We start from the raw sequence: 21,660 nt of genomic DNA, 5'->3' as shown, positions 1-21,660 counted from the left end.
AACAGGAACCAGCTCTAATGGACATTGAGTGATATCATCGATGCCTGGCTAGTGTTTGCTCCTCTCTCTACACTTCTGAGGACAGCAGCACTGTTCCTTGCAAGCTGAAGCCCAGAACACTGCATGTGTTTCTTGTCAATGAAGGAGAAAAAAGGAGGTGAATGTCCTATGGCTTGCTTTTCAACCCTCAGGACACAAAAAACCCTCATTTGAAATCTTGCTTGTATGTCACGTCCCCCATTGTGAGGATAAAACCCCAGCACAGTCTCACAAAATGTGCTTTGCTTCTGTCAGCAAAAATCTAAGCCCTCAGCAAGGACTCATGAATTAACAGAGGATAAGGATCGTTCTCATCCCATAGGTGCAAACAGGAGAAACAGAAAGGATTTGGCCACCTGAATCATGCACAGAGACAGTGGAAGACCTAAGGTTAAGAGCCAGTTTTCTTGTATCTCAACTCCTGGCAAACAGAAACTTACCTTCAAAAATTCAGAAGTTGGTAAAGCATGCACAGATTGCAACTGGTTTGTCCGAATCACTGACCCAAAAAGTTGAGTTGAAAACCTCACACAAATGTGTTTTTCTGGAAGAGAATCGATTTCCCCCAAGCTTCCACCAAACCAGAAAGAGTCTCCCTACCCAAACTTCTACCCTAAACAAGAACGTACAGGCTAAAATCTCAGGAGATTTGAATCAGAGATCACTGATCAGATGGTCAGATAAACCTTTTGGGTTGTTTGTCCTAGAAGTCAGTTTGTGCCAAAAGACCAGACTTCAGTAGCCCTGTGCCTGGGAATGTTTGGAACTGGTTCTGTGCTTTGTGGCTTGGTGTCACTTCCATGATTCTTTTCTTTTTTTTTCCTCTTGAAATGTTGTCTCATAACTGAATACCACAATAATAGCAAGACACTACCAAGGGGTCATCTGGGGAGAAACTGCAATATTTCTGATCATTTCAGGGAAGGGAGGTTGGGAGCAGGGGGGTGAGGAGAGGCCTGAACTCCCTGAAAAAGATGCCCTGACTGTTTACATATCAGTTATACCAAACTTCTTGCATTCCTTGTCTACTTACTTCCTCCATCTCCTCAGCTACTCATTGTTTTCTTTTTTTAACCTTTCATTTTGATTTCACAGCGCACTCAGTTTTCAGCATAATTTTCTTCCCCTGGAATTCAGACTCAAGCCCCACCTTTGGGACCTGGACGGAGGTTTAAAATCCCTCCCCAGCAAAAAGGCACTTGGATCTGGCATTTACAATTCAGCCCCATATCTTCTAACTGCAGCTCTCAACTGCATCAAATTCTTTTGTTCCTAGCGTTTGTTCCCAGCTTTTGTTCCCTTCTCTGTTCCCTTGAAATGTCAGCAAACATGATGGCTTTGTTGATGCTGTCAGGGTGGTCTGACCGCTTCCCACGCTGGGCATGCGGATTGGGCAGCCGTGGAGCAGTCAGCAGTTCACTGGGTGTCTCCTCTAGGATGTTGTTGTTCCTCACACCAAGGCAGTGGCCTGAAGCAGCAACATTGCCATGAAATCAACAGAAAACAAATCCACCTCCAGCTGCCTTGGCTCACACAAGGACACGCAGGCTATTCCAAACCAGCAGCTGCCGATGCTGCCAGGCAGACAGGAAAACCATGCTGGGGCCACAGGGCTCTCCTTGGATATTGGGATGGTTATCCACCCCTTCAGACACATTCCCTGCTTTGTCTGGAGGAAGGCTTCAGATATATGCATTACTGCTGCCTCCTGAGCCAACAGACTGCAGGGCTGTCAGAGCTCAGATCTCTTGACTGTTCTAACTCTGCTGACTTCCACGTGGAAATGGTTTCTCTCAAGTCCAAGTGTATGTGTGTCAGGGTAGGGATGGGGTGGACAGGCATATCCTGCCCCAGAGACCTCCTCAGATGCCCTCAGGACTGCTCTGAGATGACCTGGGACCCTCCTGACCCATGTTGTTCCCAGTAAGATTGCAGGAGAGTCTGTGCCAAGCCCAGCAGGCTCTGCCTGACCTCTGGGAACTACCCATAAAATGTGTCTGCCTGCTGCCACAACATCCCAGGGCAGAGTTCTTGGGAGGAATGGGGAAAATCAGCTGAGTCAACTACCAACCATGGGCCATATTTGTCTGCCCCACCACAGGAAACAGTTCTAGCCTGCACTGCCCAGTAAGGGTTGCCCTAGCATTGCTCCTCAGCCCACCTGAAGTGTTTGTACCAAGGGGGATATTCAAGGGCTTCAGGGCATTTGTCCTGCTCTCTCTCTCTCTGCTTTGCCTACCAATATTCTGCAAAATTTTGGTCATGGCCTCTCAGTTGTTCTGAAATTATGTGCTTGGTTTCAGCCTGAGAAGCCAGAGCAACGCTGCTCTATTGCACTTTCCTGGGAACCATTATGGTACGGATGTGATCCAATGTAGGAATGAGCTGAGGCTCTTCCTGCTCTCCGCTCTGCATCTCTCGGGTTCAATTAATCTTTTTCTATCACAATGCTTTTTCCCAATATTAATTAATTTTCTTCAATTACAGCAAAAAGGGAACCCGGCCAAAGAGGAATTTTGCTGCAAGTCTCACAAAAGATGATATTTGTCTGCAGCTTAGTTTCATTTAAGGAAGGTCATTCTGTGTCAAGCGCTCTCAAAACAGACAATGCCTTGTCTCCAGGTCTCCAAAACCTCCCATCCAGACACTGTCATCAAAGCTTTCAGCTTGAGTACTCCTCTGATCCATATCCAGCATCACCAAGAGTTTGTCAGCAATCTGAGAAGTGTTCTAGGCCAACACAACCTACTTCTCTTGGAGCTCACGGCACCACTGTCTTCAATGTCAACTACAGCAGATTACAACAGTCTACCTACTGTTGACAAATCCACCTAAAATTTGGTTCTTTTTTTCATTCTTGGCAGCAGTTGAGTGCTGGTGCATTCCTTGGACTTCCCTGGAATTAATTCATGGCTCACTCTGGTAGTAGCAGGGAAAGTGCGGATGTTGCAGAAACACTTTGTCACAAGAGAGATTTGCAAATACCCCCACCACGCAGAAGTTGCTTTTGATCTGCTGTTTCACTAACCCAAATCATAAGCCCCTTTATGGCTGGGAATACTTTCTGTATATTCAGAGCTGAAGTACTTCCATACCAGCTGGCTGCAGTAACCCAGATTTATACTACTGTCACTGAGGTCAGAGGCTGGCCCGATGCCATGCAGGCTGTGCTTCAGGAGGAGATCAGTGGTAAAAGGCAGTATGCTGAAATGGAGGCAAGGGGTCAGAGGGCTGCAAGGTGCTGGAAAAACCTTTCAGTGCCACAGTAACAAAATGAAGACACTTTTTTTCTGACAGCATGAAAATCCCTTAAACTGCTTGTGTCCCATGGCGAGACTCTGTTATGGAGTGTTTGAAAGGACACATGGAGTGGCAAGAGGCCCATGATAGGGAAGGCTTGTGGCACAATGTACAGACAAGGGGTATGTTCCTAACTGGATATTTGGTGTCCCCAACAGCCCTGCTCCATCCAACTTTGCCACACTGCTCTGCATATCCCCTTCTACTCCATAGCTTCTGGCCCACCCGAGCAGCAGATGAAAGGAGTTGCAAGGAGACACATCAGTACAAATCCATGAAGTGCAGATACAGCTGCCAAGGTCTAAAGCCCAGTGCCCTGGTCCCCTGGGCACAGATGGCCCCATGTAGAGACTGGTTTCACATGCAGCATTCAGGTCATCCCAGTTTCTAAGATGGCTCTGGGCACACATGGGAGACAGTTGTATGAATCCTACACATAATGCACTTCCCTTGATCTGAAATGCTGGGCATGATGGCATGGTTCAGCTGCATAGCCTGGTTCACAGACCAGTTGGTTTTGCAGTATGCAAGCAGATGTTTGGACAGGAATGGAAGGGGAGATGGCAAAGTGAGTGAGAGTCACAGTCAGGTGTACACAGGCAAGCTAGTCCTGCGCAGAGAAAACTAAGGAAAAGTTGCAAAAGATAGTGGTGTTGTCAGGAAATCCAGTTCTGAATCTGGCTTGCCTCACCCTGACCTGAGACTCCTTTATAAATTGCATCAGGAAGGCAGCACTGGCCAACAGAACACAACAGCTAATCATAAAATGTGAAGAATATCTATTATGTGCTCAGCTAGTGACATTTCAAAGCCTATAATTTTTTGCATCTGTAGTCTCCTGGCCTGTAGTATTTATTCTCCTTTCCCTTGGAGCCAAGCTAGAGACAGACTCAGATAAAAATCCTGCAGCTGAACATCCTGTATTTCAGGGAAATTGAAGTCAGGCGTCTGTACTTCAAATTCACCCCTGATCAGAGCAATCTAAGAATAAGTTCAAAATGAACAGGACATCAGACAGGCATCTTAATCTCCAGCTTTGGCCAAGACACAGCAAAGGCCAGTGTGAGAGCACAGAGTGTAATCCAAGCAGGCTTCTGAGATACGCAAAACTCAAGTGCAACCCAAGTCAACTTTGTGGGCCTATGGACCTTTGCAGACAACAGGCACAAGGTCTATTTCTTCTGACTTCAGGTTTTGTTGGGGAAATTTCTTAACTTCAATTTGGTAGCATGTGGGTAACCTCGGTCCTCTCTTACACAAAAGCCTGGGCAGTCCTGATAGGAACATTTACAGAGGGTTTGAAAAAAAAACATTGGAAAAATACAAATTCAGGAAACAGGAATGTTACAACCTTGCTAGCACAAAGGCAAAAGCCATTGTGTGCACACAAATTTAGAAGCACCAATGGCAAAAAACTTTGAAGGAAAACAGCAGTGATTTTTATTATTGCCTTATATGAGTTCAGAATGTTGCAAAGTTAAACAAAGCAACTATAAAGCTGGGTATTTAAAAATACCTAATGTTTCATAGTCTTTTTTGAGATTACTCAGGTATCCAAACATCTGGGGACTGCAACATACATCAGGAAACACAGACAGATGAGACACATCAAGACAGGAAGGTTTAGGGCTGCCATTGGATAGACAAGGAACAGCAGGAGATCCCTGCAGCTTCTTTCGGGTCAGAAATGTTAGTTCTACATGAATGTGTACACTAAACAAAAAGAGGAAGAAAAAGAGAGAGCTCAAAAAGGTTTTTGCAAGTCTCCTGCTGTTCTGCGTCTTTCTCACTTTGCTCTGATCTCTCTGTACATGTCACTGGCTGGCAGGATGACTGCTTCCTGATTCATGATTTCATATCTAATTCTTCCTATATAAAAGGAATGTAAAGGAAATTATTACAAATGGTTTGGCCACACTGCATCAAGTCACTGGAAACTATTTCTTTATCCCTGACGTTTTCTTTTTCTTTTTCCCTCCTTTTTTTTTTTTTTCTCCTTTAAGAGAAAAGTTAGATGCTTTCCTAAACACTTTCCAGACTTGAGCTATTCACAGATTGCATGTGGAAGGCAAACACAGCCCAGGCCTGTAAAGGAAATTATTACAAATGGTTTGGCCACACTGCATCAAGTCAGTGGAAACTATTTCTTTATCCCTGACGTTTTCTTTTTCTTTTTCCCTCCTTTTTTTTTTTTTTTCTCCTTTAAGAGAAAAGTTAGATGCTTTCCTAAACACTTTCCAGACTTGAGCTATTCACAGATTGCATGTGGAAGGCAAACACAGCCCAGGCCTGGAAGAAAGACTCTCTCATGCTAGTCACCCCAGTAGCTTGGGGCATTGCAGGCGGTGTCCTCAGCAGCGTTTCCTTTCAGAGAGCTGTGGCTGCATGAAAATGCTTTGGGTGTAGCAATCCTGTGCTCATCCCACAGGCACTTCATGAAAGAGGCAACTGTTCCATGTTGGGAATTCAGAGAAACCTCTGGCCAGCAGTGGCTGCGGGAGGCACCCTGATTAAAGCCCCATTGTTTTGCCCACTCCAGCTAAACTGCTCCCTGATGAAGCCCCCGTCTGTCCAGTGGTTTGGGGAGAAGCAAATAAGTAAATAAAGTCGTTGCTGGGAATAACGAAGACTGGAGGAAGCAAGAAAGAGGAAGCAACCAAAGAAAAAATCTTTTAATGCAATACATTTCTCAAAGGCATATGTCCAGGAATTGGGTTTCTGGACTGTGTTTCTTTTGTCTTTCTGACTCCTGGATCTTGCTGTACTAAGGGTGTTGAGACACTAACAAACACTCTGCAAACACAAGAAGGGGTGTTGCAGGAAAAGGGTGTTGAGATCATACTTAATCAAACTTCCTTACATTTTGATAGCTACAGTACTGCTGTACAAGTCAGTCATCTCTTTGCCTTTGCAGCTCTCCACAGCCAACACAGCTGAGCCACACGCTTCAGGCCATGACCTGTATCCTGATTTTAGTACATGGCTGATGTGTTTCAGAGGCTCCAGGCTAACTTCATGTTCTTGCACAGGTGTGTCTCAAAGGGGTATGAACTGAATGATCTAAAAGCAGGAGCTTGCTGGAGGCTGTAAAATCAGAGGAGTTTGGACTCATAGCACCGGCTTCCAAAGCAAAAGAAGCTGAAGCACCGCATCCTTCAGCAGGTGATGAAAATGAGCACATTCAAACGTGAGGTATTGAAAGCTTATCCAAGCGAGGCAAAGCTTCTCTTGCTCACATCCATAGACTTTGGAACTAATCAGAGACTGAAGCTCCTTTTAACATCACTTAGGTGCCAAAAGGGGAATTAAAAAATGTAGTTAGCTGATGAAAAAAAATGCACCACTTGCAGTGTAGTGACTCAATGGCATCTCCTTGCACTTTATAAAACCTTGTTTTAAAACCTTGTATAAAAGCTTGTTTCAAGGGCTGAAAGGAGTCTGAAATGATTGTTTTACCTCTTGCCCTGTCTCAGTTTTGGGTAAAAATCTGGAAGAGGAGTTTTGGATAACAAGAGCTGTCAACATTGTGAGCATATTCCTTTAGTCCTGTCTATCCTTCAGCTGTCTGTACCCAGAACAGTATCTCTTCCTCTGTTCTACCCCTACTAACAAAGCTGCCAGGATTTTGAATTTTGTTCCCACTTACAGCCCTCTCTCTTCTACCATTCATTAGCAGTCTCCATTTGTTCCAATACAGTCATTTTGCCCTCAGACTAGTTTTTCCAACCTTCACCTCCTCCCTTTCAAGCATATTGGAATTTCCTCACACGCTTTTCTCCATTCCACTTTTGCCCGTATTTCCCTTTCCCATCCATTTCCTCCAGTGTCCTTTTCCATTTCTCTGCCACACTTCTTTCCTCCCAGCTGTTTCTTTGGATGCATTATCATTAACTTCTATCCATAAATTAAGGCTGGGCCTGGTCCCAAAACCAGAATCAACTGAAGTTGCTGCAGGCAACTTGGAAGGGGCAGTCCTATCCACGAGCCAGTAATGAACCACGTCCCATGGCGTGCAAAGGGAAAGCTAGGCTATTGCATATTCTCCCTTCTAAATCACAGACTATAAAATGAAGACTGAAGTCTTGCAGAAATCCTTTGTAGCATTTTTTTTTTTTGTGCTAGGTTTCCTTTTTTTTTTTTTTTTTTTTTTGCAAGATTAGCAGAAGCATCCTGGCCAAGTTCCAGTCTAGGGTAATCTCTTCTGCTATTTCAGATACATGCTGCATTGTTTTTTCCATTTCCTAACACCAGAGGTTAGGTGGTAAATGGCTGTCATGTCCTCTTCAAAGCTAAATTGTCACGTATCAGGGCAGAAGCCTCACCAAGTCAGAACGAAGCACTCTGGGTACGTAATGCCACCCTGGTACTCCTCACACCTCCCTCGGAGGCTCTTGGTATGGAACCTGCTGAGACAGGCAAGCTGGGTGAGCCCGGTCTTTTCCTGCCCTCACTCTCAGCCAGCGTGAGCTCAGAGCTGCAAGAGCCCACATTTTTTCCTGGGTGATGAAAACACCTAAGACTCTTCCCATTTAATAACAACAATAATGGGAGCTTTGCATCAACAAGAAGATGATAGCAGCATCATTTAATCACTGAGGGAGGTAGGATGTGGAAAAAGAAGGCATGCCCTAAGGTCTCTCACTGAGCCAGGCAGTGGCAGGAGCAGAGCCTGCCACCTCCTTCATGCAATTCAAACTCCAGTCTGAGCAATTCAGCCTTCACTGGTGCACAAGCACTAGAATGCAAAGGGAAAAGCAAAAGGTTTGCTTTGAAGCTGCTGACATCCCCAGCAGGTCACCAAACCAGAGGCGGGATACAGGTAGCCAAGCCGAGGCTGCAAAATCTCACTCCACACATGAACATTCACGTTCCCTTGTAGCCACCAGCACTGCCTCAGCATGGGGCACGGAGTGGACAGCACTGCCTAGGGCACACGCAGAGCTCTTCCCAATATTTCAGGCAACTGTGCTGCTGATAGCTCACGAAAGCACGCAGCCAAAACTGCTGACACGTGTCAAATTCCCCCAGCAGCGTTACTGGCCCAGCCAAGGGAGTTTGAGGAGCCATCTGGCCAGGGACATGGAGCCCACGTGTCAGGGAGTGGCCTCTTGCTCCCAGGGCTGGCATAATTGGACATTGTTCAGCCTCTGAATCGCGGCTCTGTTGGGCTGTGGGCTTGTCTCGTAGGGACGAGCTAATTACCATGTAAACTGCTGAGGGGAGAAGGGGGTCAGGGATGGTCCTCACCCCTTCTTCTGCCCCATAACAAACAGGAGGGTTTTGTGCCACCACGACGCCCCGAAGCAGAGAGGGGAGAATGCTTGGGCAAGAGGAGGTGAAGGGAGAAGCCTCCTGAACGCTTCCATTCAAACACAAACATGGGACGCCATGTCAAACCCAGGAGCAGATTTTCCTGTCATACGTGGGATTTTGTTTGCAGCTCCCTGGGAACCAGCAAGCAGCCCACAAAGCTGCCCAGAGATCTCAACAGCCCAGGGTGCCGTGCTTGCTGCCTTCCCTTCCTTGTCCCACATCAGCCAACGTCCTGTTTTTCACCACCACAGCCCAGCCAAAGAGCTGAAAGTACAGCAGAGACAAGGCTGCATTGAACGTCCCAACCTCCACCCTGCCACCACCATGAGGTAAAGTCAGCAGCACTATTGCTGCCAGCCACTTTTCAAGGAGGCAGGACTGGGGAAAGGGATAGAAATAAGGCACATTACAAGCTAAAATATCTTTCCTTAAGCACAAGAATTGATGTCAGGTGCACCTGCAGTGCTCCTTGAATCACAACTATTCAAAATCTTTTCATACCCTGCAAACACATTCTGTCAAGAGGCAGCAACACATTTTTCTAATTTTTCCCATTCTCCTAAAGAAAACATGCGTGTGTCTTTCCTCTTTTTCTACCAAAGCTCAATTAGATTTGCTTCATAGGTATATAATATTGCAAAGAAAAGCCTTGCTGTCACCCTTTGTCCACCTGCTAAATCCTTCCACCATCCCGCAGTGAGTTCAAATCTGTAGTAAGAGATACATGAAAAATCCCAAGTAGGGAACCATCATTAGGGCAGGGATAAGCCTCTAAAGCCCTCAGGATCCAGAGCTGCAGTTCACGTCTGTTTAATGCCCAAGAGCTAACATCAATAATTTAATGAGTGCCTTACATCCTGAAATATTTCACAAATGGCAAAAACAAGACTCACTCCACCCACCTCTAGGCTGGGAGGTGGCAGCTGTTGAGCCAGGCAGAGCAACACTGCGTGACAGTTTAGGACACTGGATAAAAAAACAAATCCTAGCTCCAGCAGAAATTGCTTCTGCGAAGGAAAAGACACAGCACAGCATGTGCTGTAAAAAGTAAAAGAGACACTATCCCCTAGGAAAGAAAAAGATAAACCAGGGATTTTTTTAAAGTATCGGGGTCCTTGTTTTACCATGTGCCCAAATGGCAGTATTTCCCCCAATGATGCCAAGACAGCAACTTGACTGAGCTGATACTACACTTGCCATCTTCTGAATCACCCACCCCATTCCTGTAGCAGATTTTTTTGGGCCATTCCCATGCAAGCACTAACAAGACATAAACCTGCTTAGGGTGTAATTGCTGCAAGTGTGGCTTAAAGCTGAATGGCAGCACCCTTACTGAGCTGCCATGCTGAGGGGCCTAAATAGTAGCCTGCTAATCTTCTCAAATCTCATTATTGCAGCAGAGTGACAGATGGGTATTTTAGCAGGCTAGAAATGAGGACTAATTAGGACTCCTAGCCCTCCTTTGTGTTTGTCACATCAGTTCCTCTCCGCCTCAAGCATGTTTGTGAGCAGTGATGGAGGGCTGCCTCTACCACCATGTTCTGCCTGCCACCCCGAGGGGGACAGCAGGCACGGGGTCACCTGCGCCCACCTGGTCTACAGACAGGGCTGCAGGGGATTCCACTCCTCATCTAGGTTCTGGCAAGTCTGGAGGGTGAGCCCAAACTGAAGTTACTGGGATATGGAACTGAATTTCCTGACTCGGCCCCCATTTGTGGCTTTACACAGCGAGCCTTAGGCAGCAGGATGAAAACCACTATCGAGCCAGGAGGGAAGAATGATGGACTCAATGGATCAAGACCAGCTCTTCTCATTTACTGCTCCTAAGCCTGCCTTAGGCACAGAGCTTGATGTATTGACTTTGGCAACATATGCATACTGCCAACCTGGCAATAAAGTTATCGAAATGGAGGGAGACGGGGAGAGGAGGACAGGGGGAGGCAAAAAAAAAAAAAAAAAAACAAAAAAGGGGGACTGGAAAACACTTACGAGAACAGAGCTTGATGTATTGACTTTGGCAACATATGCATACTGCCAACCTGGCAATAAAGTTATCGAAATGGAGGGAGACGGGGAGAGGAGGACAGGGGGAGGCAAAAAAAAAAAAAAACAACTAAGTAGGGGGAACTGAAAACACTTAAGAGAAGGGAGAATTCTCCACGCCCCCTCTGTACCCCTGAGCCATCACCTCAGGCCAAACCCCACGCTCTTCTTAGAGATTCCAGGATATTTGTTTTAACTTTTTTTTTGCTGCATTCCTCCTTGTTGTACTTCTGGTTTCCAGTTGGGACTGGAATGGAGAGAACAGGATTATAGAAGCAAGTCTGTTGCTCTATTTTTCTGGCTTGATTAGAAGCAGAAGATGCAATAAATCTCACAAGAGAGTTTGTTCTCATTTAGCCTCTCGTGTATCTGAAATTACCTGACCAGAGCAAGGGTAAGGAAAATACACTACCAAGTGGAGCACACTGAGAAGATAAAAACAGAAAGAGCAAACTGGTGAAGCTGTTTCCCTCTCTGATTTTGCACAAGGAAAGAAAACAATTCAGTCCCACTGACAGCTTATTTATTTCACACAAATTGCAGCACAGATGCAAGGGCTCCAGAAGGAGGCTCACCCTGCCTGATCACACCTCTGAACCTCCCGAGGTGTGACTGCCACCACTAGCAGCGGCACCACAATGAGAGAGGAATAGAAAAACCAGCACTAGTTGCACATGGAGCAAAGGGTTTTCCACATGCTGGTGGCCCTGTTGTGCTGCCAAGCTGCATGTCTGCAACAGGACTGACAGTCACGTTCACTGCCGAGATGGTAAATGCAGAACGCCGATGATACCAAAATATCCCAACTGAAATATTCCCCTGCAGATAAACACACACACACACACACACCCCCTTTCTCCCAGTGTTCTGTCTGCTAAATCAGCATTTTTTGATGAGCCAGTGAATATAGATGGTGAGTTCAGGCACAGACCCAGCCTGGATTCTCAGCCTTGCATCCTACGTGTATAGAAATCTGTGAGTGTGTTCAGCATCTTTCAGGTAAAAAGGCAGTACCAATGCTGCTGTATTTAGTGAAATCCAGCAATGGTATCCTTTAAATGAAGTTTGTATTGGAGACCTGGTCAGTCTAATGCTCTTCAGAAAATAAGTTACACAACTTAGTTACATCAGGAATGTCTCCTGGCCATTTGGATGTTCAATCCCTATTTTAGAGATGGAGGTATATCTCCTCTAACAATTTCCTCATGTGACAGTATTTAATGACATTACAAAACAAAATACGTGCACATTCCCAGATTGGAGAGAGCAAAGAAAGGGCATGAGATTTAAAGAGAGTTTTGTGTTTGGTTTGGGGTTTATTTTGTGTTCTTCCTTTAACTTTTCTGTGCTTTATAGAACTAAACAAAGCCTCCTGTTCCAGGTGATAAATCTCCACGCTGCTTCTGGCCCCAGAGAGCACAGGAGATAATAGCATTTCCAAAGGCATTTAGTTAGCTGAGCCCTGAGTGTAGAAGAGGGCAGTGAGGAGCTGGAGATAAATTGCTGTGAACCCAAGTCAGCTGCTCAGGGCATATTTCTAAGAGCAGCAGACACAGCTGAGAATCCTGCAAAGGGATGCACGTTTCCCCTCCCCTTGCTGGATCCCTGTGCTGGAGAAGTACATGTAACACAGCTTCTGCTCCCCTTGTTCCCAGTGTTTCTGTTCTCCCTTGTTGCCATAGAGGCTGGTATCTGGGACTCAAAATGTGATGCTCCACTGGTGAGAGTGGGTGGAGAAAAAGCAAGATTTGTATTATTAATAATTTCCCCATGGTATCCATTTTGGCAGCAAAGTTTCTCACTCTCCAGTCTGCTGGACATGCTTTGGCAGAAAGGACCTTGGCCACAATGCCCTGGTTCTGTGCACCATGGCTTTGGGGGAGGAGAGAGGAGCTCTTAAAAACACCACCTGAGAAAGGTGTGCTGCTTCAAAGCATCTTCTGTAGACTTTCTATTAAGCCAAGGCTCTGCACAGCTTTCAGAAGATACAGCATAGCAGTGTATTATATAAATTAATTTATTTGAGCTGACTGGCAGCAAAACTTTAGAAACCATTAAAGAAGTGGGGCTCTTTATGAAAAGACAATTCATTTTGAGCATTAACAAGGGCAGAAAGAGCACTAACCAAGGCAGAAAGGATCCTTTACAATGTCCTGATTGCACATTAGTTATTGATTGTATTGCCAGCCAAAACTGGAATACCAAGGAAAATCTCTGATAGTAACTGTATAGATTACTAAGAACATCAGAAGAGTTAGGAGGTGAGCTGCCAGCAGGTTGAGGGAGATGAACCTTCCCCTCTACTCAGCACTGATGAGCCCACAGCTGGAGTCCTGTGCCCAGCTCTGGGCTCCACAGTACAAGAAGGACTTACTGGAGCAAGTTCAGCTCAGGGTCAAAGAGATGATTAAGGGACTGGAGCATCTCTCCTATGAGGAGAGGCCAGGATTGTTCAGCCTATATAAGAGAAGGATCAGAAAGGATCTATCATTGTGAATGAAGACCTGCTGGGAGGGAATGAAGAAAATGGAGCCAGCCTTTTCCCAGTTGTGCCTACTGACAGTACAAGATACATAAATTAAAAACCATGAGACTCCATCTGAACTCAATACTTCTTTACTTTGATGGTAATCTGAGGCTGGATCAGTTTGCTCACAGAGGTTGTGGAGCCTTCATCTGTGGAGGTATTCAAAATTCAACTGGACACAGTCCTGGGCAACTGCAGTGCTCAAGCTGACCCTGCTTGAGCACAGAGTTTGGTCTACTTAATCTCAAGAAGTCCCTGCTCATCTCAGTAATTCTGTGATTCTGTAACATTTTCTGCTGCTGTTAAGGTAACTCTTCCTATATGGACATTAACTCACCTAAGTCAGCCAACCTGACATTGCCTGGAACTGGGTCTGTCACACAAGTCATCAGCTGCTGACACCAGCATGGAGGAAGGCTGGTCTGAACCTAGGCCAGGTGGCTGCTCCCAAATGGGAACGCGGCAACTGAGGTGGAAGAACTGAAGGCAACTGCAAAAAGCATGAGTTTTGTTCTGCCCCTTTTGGTGCAGTTAAAATTGAAAGGGCCTCTCCACGGGGGTGAAAATGGGGAATCTAATCCAGCTGCAGGGATGTGTTCAAGGCAGGGGGTGAAGCAAGAGGACTGGGACTTCCCTGTCCACTTATGTGCCAAAAGACTCGTAGCCTTAGGGACTGAACTCCTTGCTCTCACTCACAGGGGTAGCGGTGATCTGGCACTTGAGTGAAGCTGAAGGTTAGTACTGGTGTCTATAACTTCATTATATGCAAAGGCCCCAGCATCTGATGAAAAGGTAGCTCTTAAGCCCATGGTTAAGTACTTTCACATCTGCAATCACACTGGTGCAGAAGATCAGAAAATCTGCTTGTGGTTTCAGATAAATGTAGAAAACAGAGTCTACATTATTGAATTAAGTATGAAAGTTAATAATACGGTCAGCACAATTGCACAATGTAATTTCATTTAACACTAAATTCAATTTATGTTACACTGTTCTCAATCTGTGTCCATTGTAAACATACAGCAGGTTTTTTTTTTTTTTTTTTTTTTGGTTGACAATGCAAAACACATTAACTGAAGTTATCAGCAGAGAAGCTGAAGGCTCTGGCATACGAACAAAGGACAGCTGGGGCTTGAGGCTGTGGGAATGTATGAAAAGGAGCCACTAGTAGGCAGCCCTTGAAACAACCAGCAGTGCAGCCATTTAGCAGCCTTTGCATGGCAATAAGGTATCCGTAGGTTTCCATGTCAGAGTTCCAAGTGTATCTGGCACCCTGCTGGTGGTGTAGGACTGGAGGCAGATGCTGGTAGCTCTCCATCCTTTAATCACCCTCCAGAAAGAGATCCAGTCCAAGCCATGATGTGGGCAGTCAACCTGACAGCCACCCCAACCCTGGTCCTTCAGAGCAGGGCTGGTTATACCATTGCTGACAGGCTGTTTTCATTTCCCTTATTACCGTTAAAGGAGAAACACTGGAACATAAATTTTTGGCACAGCCCTGACTGCCAGCAAATGTTGCTGCTGTAGAACTGCGTCATATATGCAAAGCCCGAGTTACAGATGCAGGCTGTCTGAGCTCTCCAAACTAGAACCAGGCCTACACCAAAGCTTGGGACCCAAGCACCCCAGACCCTGGGGGTCTCCAAGACTTGTTCGTCACGTCTAGATCAGCCTGTGTGGTACATTCACCCTGTGCGCTGCTGGTGTTTCATCCACTACAGCTGTTTCCCTGAACCCTTGAGAGCTGTGATACCACAAGCAGTGAAGTCCCTACTCCTTGGTTTCCAAGTTCAGATGAAATCAGCTGCTACCAACAAAGAAAAAACATTTCCTAAATCAAAATATGTGTCCTGATCTAGAATCTGCAGGCAAGATGCGATTCATGCTGTTTGCAGGGGGTGGGGGAGGAGACAGGATCAAAGTGGGGCTCAGTGCATGCAAACCACACGTCTGCCTCCTGCAGTGCTCAGTAAGGGAAATGTAAAGCAGGAGGCAACATGCAAGAGTTCTCTGCTAAATCACACAGTGCAAGCAATGGAAAGTCAATACAGAACAAGGAGCTGAGCTTGCAACATGAATGTTAAACAACAGTAACACTGTGCCACAGAAACACAAAGATCCAGGTCCCAGGAACCAGAAACAGATTGAGGAAGTAACAAAAACATCAGCCAAAACAAGAAGGAACAGCAAAGTAACAGAAGCAAACAGATGGCTTCTGTTCCCGTTGTTCCCAGTGTCTTTTTGCTCTCACTTGTTGCCATAGAGGCTGGTATCTGGGTCTCAAAATGTGATGCTCCACTTGTGAGAGAGGGTGGAGAAAATGCAAGAATTTACATTATTAATAATTTCCTCCGCAGTATCCATTCTGGCAGCAAAGTTTCTCCTCTCTTGTCCACTGGACATGCTTTGGCAGACACTGAAAAGCCAAGGAGCTGTCTTCCCCTCAAAGCCCAGCCTAGTTCCTCCACCTGCCAACACATGTACTCAGCTCTCAGCGCTCTGCTGTCACAGCTCTCCTTCACTGTACAATAATACAGTAATCCCACTTCTTTTCCCCCAAAACTCCCGAGTTCAACTGTCCCTTTTGCTCCTGTCACAAGGATGAGGGGATGCAGCCTTAAATATCCACACAGCCTACATGACTAGAGCCAGGAGCAGACCCCACAGAGTGCAGGCCATGTGGCTTCCCAGCACACGAGCAGTGTGAAAATGTAGATCAGACCCCAGCAGCACATCACACACACAAAAAAAGAAGACTAAAGCATTTCTGAGCCAGCCCAAGAAGCTGTTCTTGTCCTGTTCTCCTCCCACCCCCTGCCACTTCCTTCCTTGAATGGAGACAAGTGTTTGCATAGCCACATAGTGAGGTAGGTCAGGGAAGAGATCTAGATTGAAAGCAATTTGGCTCCATAAAAAGGTTTCTTTTCAGCTTGATCAGTTCTTGAGACAGAAATCCCCAGTGCCACAGTTTCTAATTTTGAGAGCGGGATGAATACAGCTCTTCATTCTTTTGCAGCAGATTAAATGAGCGTGTGGCATTTTCATTTTTCCAAGGGGACTTTAAAAAAAAAAAAAAGCCTCGTCTTTTTCCTCCACTTTGCGTTTAATGATCCTTCAGCAGTTTTCCCAGGACTTCCTGCGTGCATCACTAACCAAAAGCACCCAAAAGCATACCCAAAAGTATGGCCATGCCTTCATTTTGAAACATCACTACAGAAAGGCGGCATTAAAAAACGTCCTAATGACCTCAAATGCAGCCTTGTGTGGCACACGCTTACTTGTGCTATGGACTTGCATGCACCCCCATGCTCATCCCGGCATGCTCTTATCCCAAAACACATCCAAGGGTGACAAAGGAAAGCCACAGGGCCCAGAAAAGCTGCTTCACATCTGTGCAGCAGGTTTAATGATTGGCTCCAAAGGGAGTCTGTTCTTGAAGAAAGATACTTTTTTCCTGAGTGACAGGCCACCTTATCTGTTCACGTATGGACAAGGCAGCTTCACAGTGAAACACACAATGACAAAATCAGGCAGAAGACAGTGTGCTGAAGGGGCTGTACCAAACAGCCAAGCAGTATCCAAGTCCACCTCTCCTTTGTACACAGCAAATTACTGTTGAATTATTGTTACTGCTTTCCCTCAGAAAGACTTGCCTATGCTACAGCAAAGGCTTTGCCTGCTGCAGCTCTCAGAAGCATTTAAGAACCTGCTTGTGGAGCCAGAGCTGGACAGAGCTACCACGTTTTTGAGACCACTAATGACAAATGAAAACTTTCCTTATTCTTTCATTCAAATGCAGTTGGGACAAGGCAGAAGCAGCCACTGCACAGCCACACAGCATAGAAGAGTGTCATATGGGCTAGCCGTGTGCTCCTTCCCCATACTACAACCAAGGGACTTCTAAGGGTTTCTGCACATGTCTCCCTGTGCTATGTTTGAAGACAACAGCTCCTCTTCTCTCCCCAGCCTCAGGGAGTGCTGCTGGCTGGCCTTGCTCTCTCTTGCAAGAAGGAGCCTCAAGTGGGGAGAACAAAGGGGTTGGTGGCTTCAAAACTTCTCAAATGAAGCAGCCCTTTTTCTAAAGCAAGTAACAAAGCCAATAAGCAGCATCAGATGAAGAGATAGAAAGTGTTTTGGGTGCTGCAGGCTCAGGATGACAGCCTTTGAGGGAGCTGTGGGGAGTGTGGGAGGGGGCTGAGGGGAAAAGCTGAGCTCATTGCATCCCAACCAGACAACATCAGGCAGGAAACAGATGTAGAAGAAACCACAGAGGGGTACAGCAACAGCAGAATTAACTCTCCAGCAAATAGGGGAATCTCAGACACACAGAGCTGACCTGCATCATAACAACAAGGCATCAAGTCTGAGACTTGGCTTTATACAGTCCTGGTAGCACCTCCCAGCCCAACATCGAGACACCAGCATACCAAACAAAGAAAGCAAACAATTCAGCCTTTTTCCAAATCCTACCTGGCTCTAAGCATGTGAAGCAAAGTTAGGTGCAGATCGGTAGCAGTTCCTATGCAAAAGACTGGACCATCTTTTACCATCACAATAGATGCTGTGTGCATTTCCATTTTAAAAAGTGGAAGTAGTACCTGGCTGTATACCTGAAATCCCTGTTTGAATCTCCCACAGTTAGAAGCACTGGGAATATTAAACTCCATTTTGATTTAGCTTCTCTCACTCAAACAGCTTTGACTCTTCCAACAGCCTGCTCTTACAACACTTCTGTGATATAACCAGAAGCAAGACTATTCTTTGTGACTGTTTTCTTAAGCAGTTCAGAGTGTCCTGCCCCAGCTAAAGATGGTGCACAAACTCGTGTCTTGACTTCTCTGCTGGCCCATCCATCACCAGAAAATTATACTGTTGTTATTACAGGAGCTGAGAGCCTGATGTGCAGCTTCCATTGACTTCAGCAGAGGCACCATGCGTTTTTCTCCTCTGGAAACCAAGCTGGTTATCAAGAGGCCAAAACGTGACTCTAATGTTAATCCTTCAGGACTATTATCTGTTAGCCCCACTGTGCTTGTACATTTCAATAAAGTTTGGCACAGTGAAATGTTTTAGTAGAGGGCATTAGTACTCACTTCCTTCTGCATGGATGCCTATCCATGTCCAAAGTCTGGGCATGGACACTGCTTTCTAGTGAAGCTTTTCTATTCCAAAAGATCACTTACCTTCAGTGTGGATTCAGTGCTAGCAGAGACACAGGAGGGACTACGTAAAATTAGACACCTTTTACTCATTGGTATTGCCAGCCATCATTCATTTATGTCTGATGTGACCTTGTCCTCTTACATGCTGCTATTTAAGCCATTATTTGATCATTTTAGTGAGGAGGAAGAGAAGTTTCCTTTTCCCCAAGTTTCTAGCCCTCTTACCAAAGAGAGACTTGAAAACATAACTGAGATGCACACTAAAGTTTCAGAAAACAGAAAGCAAACAGAGAACCCAAAGCACTGATTTTATGTCGTGGTTTTTGTGGCCTGAGTCATGATTTTAAATGCTTGTGTGCACTGACAGCAGTCTGCCCCCGTAAGGAGTGTGACCAGTGTCTGTGTAGAGACTGCCAGCAGGAAAAGGCCAAGTAGGGTCAAATGCAGTACTGACAGGAACTGACTTGAAACACAGTAAATTCAACACATCTGAGTTTCTAACTAGCCACCAGACAGCCACATCTGTCCATCACCACTGACCTGTGTCAGATCTGAAGAATCAACTTAGGGCTAAAGCCTTTGTATTAGATTTTTGGCTCCTGAGCTACTTCACTGTACCTGCTAAAGTCTTCCTCTTTGATCGTTTTTAAATACTTTGTAGTTCTGCTGCAGCTTTTATTGTATTATCATAAAGTTCTTTCTAACAGAGGCTTAGGTACATGTGTCTGGTAAGGGAGACAATGGGATCTTCAGCTGTCTCTGAAGAGAACCATAGCAAGTTACTAAAGAGTTAAATGAGAGGAGAGGAAATGCTGATACCTTTAGCAGAATATAATTCTCTCCACTGGAATTTGGCAACAACACAGGGACTAAGGTCCCTACAGAAAGCACAAGCTGCTCGTCAACAACCACAAGCATGCAGGGACTCAAGTCGTGCCTCTCCTCTGCAAAGCATCGCACAAGTAGTGCAGCACCCCCTAACTGTAAAGGTCATGTACTAACCCAGAGGGGAAAATTCCAAACTGAATTGTCTGCACCAGCCTTGGCCACCTCCTGTGCTCCCTTGGCCAGCACCAGCAAAGCAGGCCTCTGCCTCTCCTCGCCTGCGCACAACCAGTCACACACAACGGCACTGCAGGATGGAGTAAAGCAAACCTGAGCACGGAAAGCACAACCAGTATGACTCATGTCCTGCTGGGCCCACAGCATCTTCTTTTCCAGTTAACCCTTCTGGGTACATTTTAAAACCTGCTTTCAGAAAGGTCCACAACAAAATGTTTGCTGGACAGCAGCCAAAGTGCTCTCCTGCTCCTCATCACTCCCAGATACCCACCATGAACAGTCTTACAACTTCATTGCTTCCTAGGGAACAACCTGAGCATGCATCCCAGTTAAACACAAGTACTATGTAAGGCAGAGAGAAAGCTACAGCTTTATGTCCCTACAAAATTTGCTGCTTACAGGAGCACTGACTTGTCATCAGAAATAATTCTTAGCAGGACAATTCAACTCTCCCCAAATCAACCATCTCTCACACCCTAAATGCTCTTCTAATTTGGTATAGTTACAGGTGGCAAGTTTGTGATGTCCTGGTGACATCTGAACCTTCATTTTTTCCCAAGACATCACTTCAGCATTTTTGGTCATTCCTATTCATCCTGAGAGTCCTACTACCAACAAAATAAATATCTCTAATGCTTTAATTTCTTTCCCCCCTATCCTGATGAGTCAAATTGTACCCATCTAACTTACATACTTACCAATAAACCTATAACAACTGAGTCTTTCGTTTCTAGATCCCACAGCACTGGGCAATGGGATGTGCTACTGAGCAAACAGTAGTACTGCATAAAGGAAAGGAACTTCCTATGCTCCCCCACTGCTCCTCAGCATGGAAAGATAAGTAGGCTGGAACTGTGAACCATGCCACAAACGAGATTTGAGAAAATGTCCTTCCTTCTTGTTCTCAAAAAACTATTTTTAAAAAACTTTGGGGTTTTAGGTAATAGATTTTGCTCTTCTGGCCTAATTTCAACTGCAGTAACTATGGTTTTGCCTTTAAAATCCCCCTTGCTGCTTCAAAAGAATATACTGCCTGTGCCTGCCTTCCCTGTGTTTTTTTCCAGTGCTCCTGTAAACAGCTGTAAATAGTTCCTCCACCACAGATCTATGGTAGCACTGGACTGAATTTATCTATCTGCACCTCACACAGGCAAAGGGACATCAGCTCATTAAGTCCATTATTTTTTGCCATTTCAATTCAGTTGCTGTTAAGAGCTATATAAGTTAAAAGATACAGGACCTGCTACAGACAACCCACAATGCAACGGAATGGCTGGTTTTCCCCCATACCTAAGTAAATGCATATATATAACATTTTATCTCAGTGATACATTTACTGCCCTCTTCACTGTGCAATGGAAAGTACTCCTGCTATGTAGTCCATCCCTCTGCCACTGTGGTTCCGCACTGCACTTCATCAGCCATGCTCATCAGCAAATGAAAGACCTGATTGTACAGTTCTCCCTGTACAAAGCTGACATTGCTGCTAGAAGTCTTTCTTTTTTTGCTTGAAATAACCTGACATCAGTAAAATTGGTTAATTCAAATTGGAACATAATGCTAAACCTGGATCATAATGCTAACATCAGGGATAACAGGCATGCATTTATTTTTCCCTCTTGCTAAACTGCAGGTCTTTCTGCTGGACAAACTCACAACCTCTTCTCTTGTCATCCAACCCACTTTAAGAAAAATCGTTCTCCTCCTTCCCTTATCAAGGACTGACCATTTCAAACTCATGACCCTCTTATTTCGTTGGAGTTACCTCTTGTCTGAGCTACTGTGTTCTCATTCAATACCTGGGACCATGAAGGTCAAGGGGAGAAGGAATGAAAGACAACAGGCAGGGTGGTGAACATGTTAGCTCAGATGCCTCCTGCACCACACACCATACTCCACCCCGTAACCTAGTCTCCGTCCTGTCTCCATCCAGCAGTCCAAGCACAACATGGGAACCGTACTGGAGTCCAGTTTCTCCCTACAGCCCTGCAAAATTCTAGTCTCATGGACTTAAGGTGGATTTTGAAATCATGGAGGTGGCAACACTGAGCACAGTTCAGATTTCCAAACCTGACTCCCAAAAAGCCTGCTACTCCCTCCCACAGCCAGGCAGATGGGAGAGGGCATCACAGCCAATGTCAGACTGTCTTTGTACACACTTAGGCAGCCCAAGAGCCCCAGCCCAGTCCTTTGCACACACACAGCATTATTCAT

At 45.5% G+C, this 21,660-nt stretch overlaps 1 protein-coding gene across 1 annotated transcript in view; it reads right to left on the bottom strand.

The window, feature by feature from the left end:
* Window positions 1-21,660, bottom strand: part of ARHGAP31 (Rho GTPase activating protein 31) — a 61,345-nt gene that overhangs the window by 38,500 nt on the left and 1,185 nt on the right. The gene's annotated exons all lie outside the window — the stretch shown is intronic.

This window comes from Corvus brachyrhynchos, unplaced genomic scaffold (assembly GCF_000691975.1).
Source record: "Corvus brachyrhynchos isolate BGI_N302 unplaced genomic scaffold, ASM69197v1 scaffold3, whole genome shotgun sequence".
Classification (NCBI taxonomy): Eukaryota; Metazoa; Chordata; class Aves; order Passeriformes; family Corvidae; genus Corvus; species Corvus brachyrhynchos.
The sequence above is the reverse complement of the archived record's forward strand: the minus strand, read 5'-3'. Positions and strand labels throughout refer to the sequence as shown.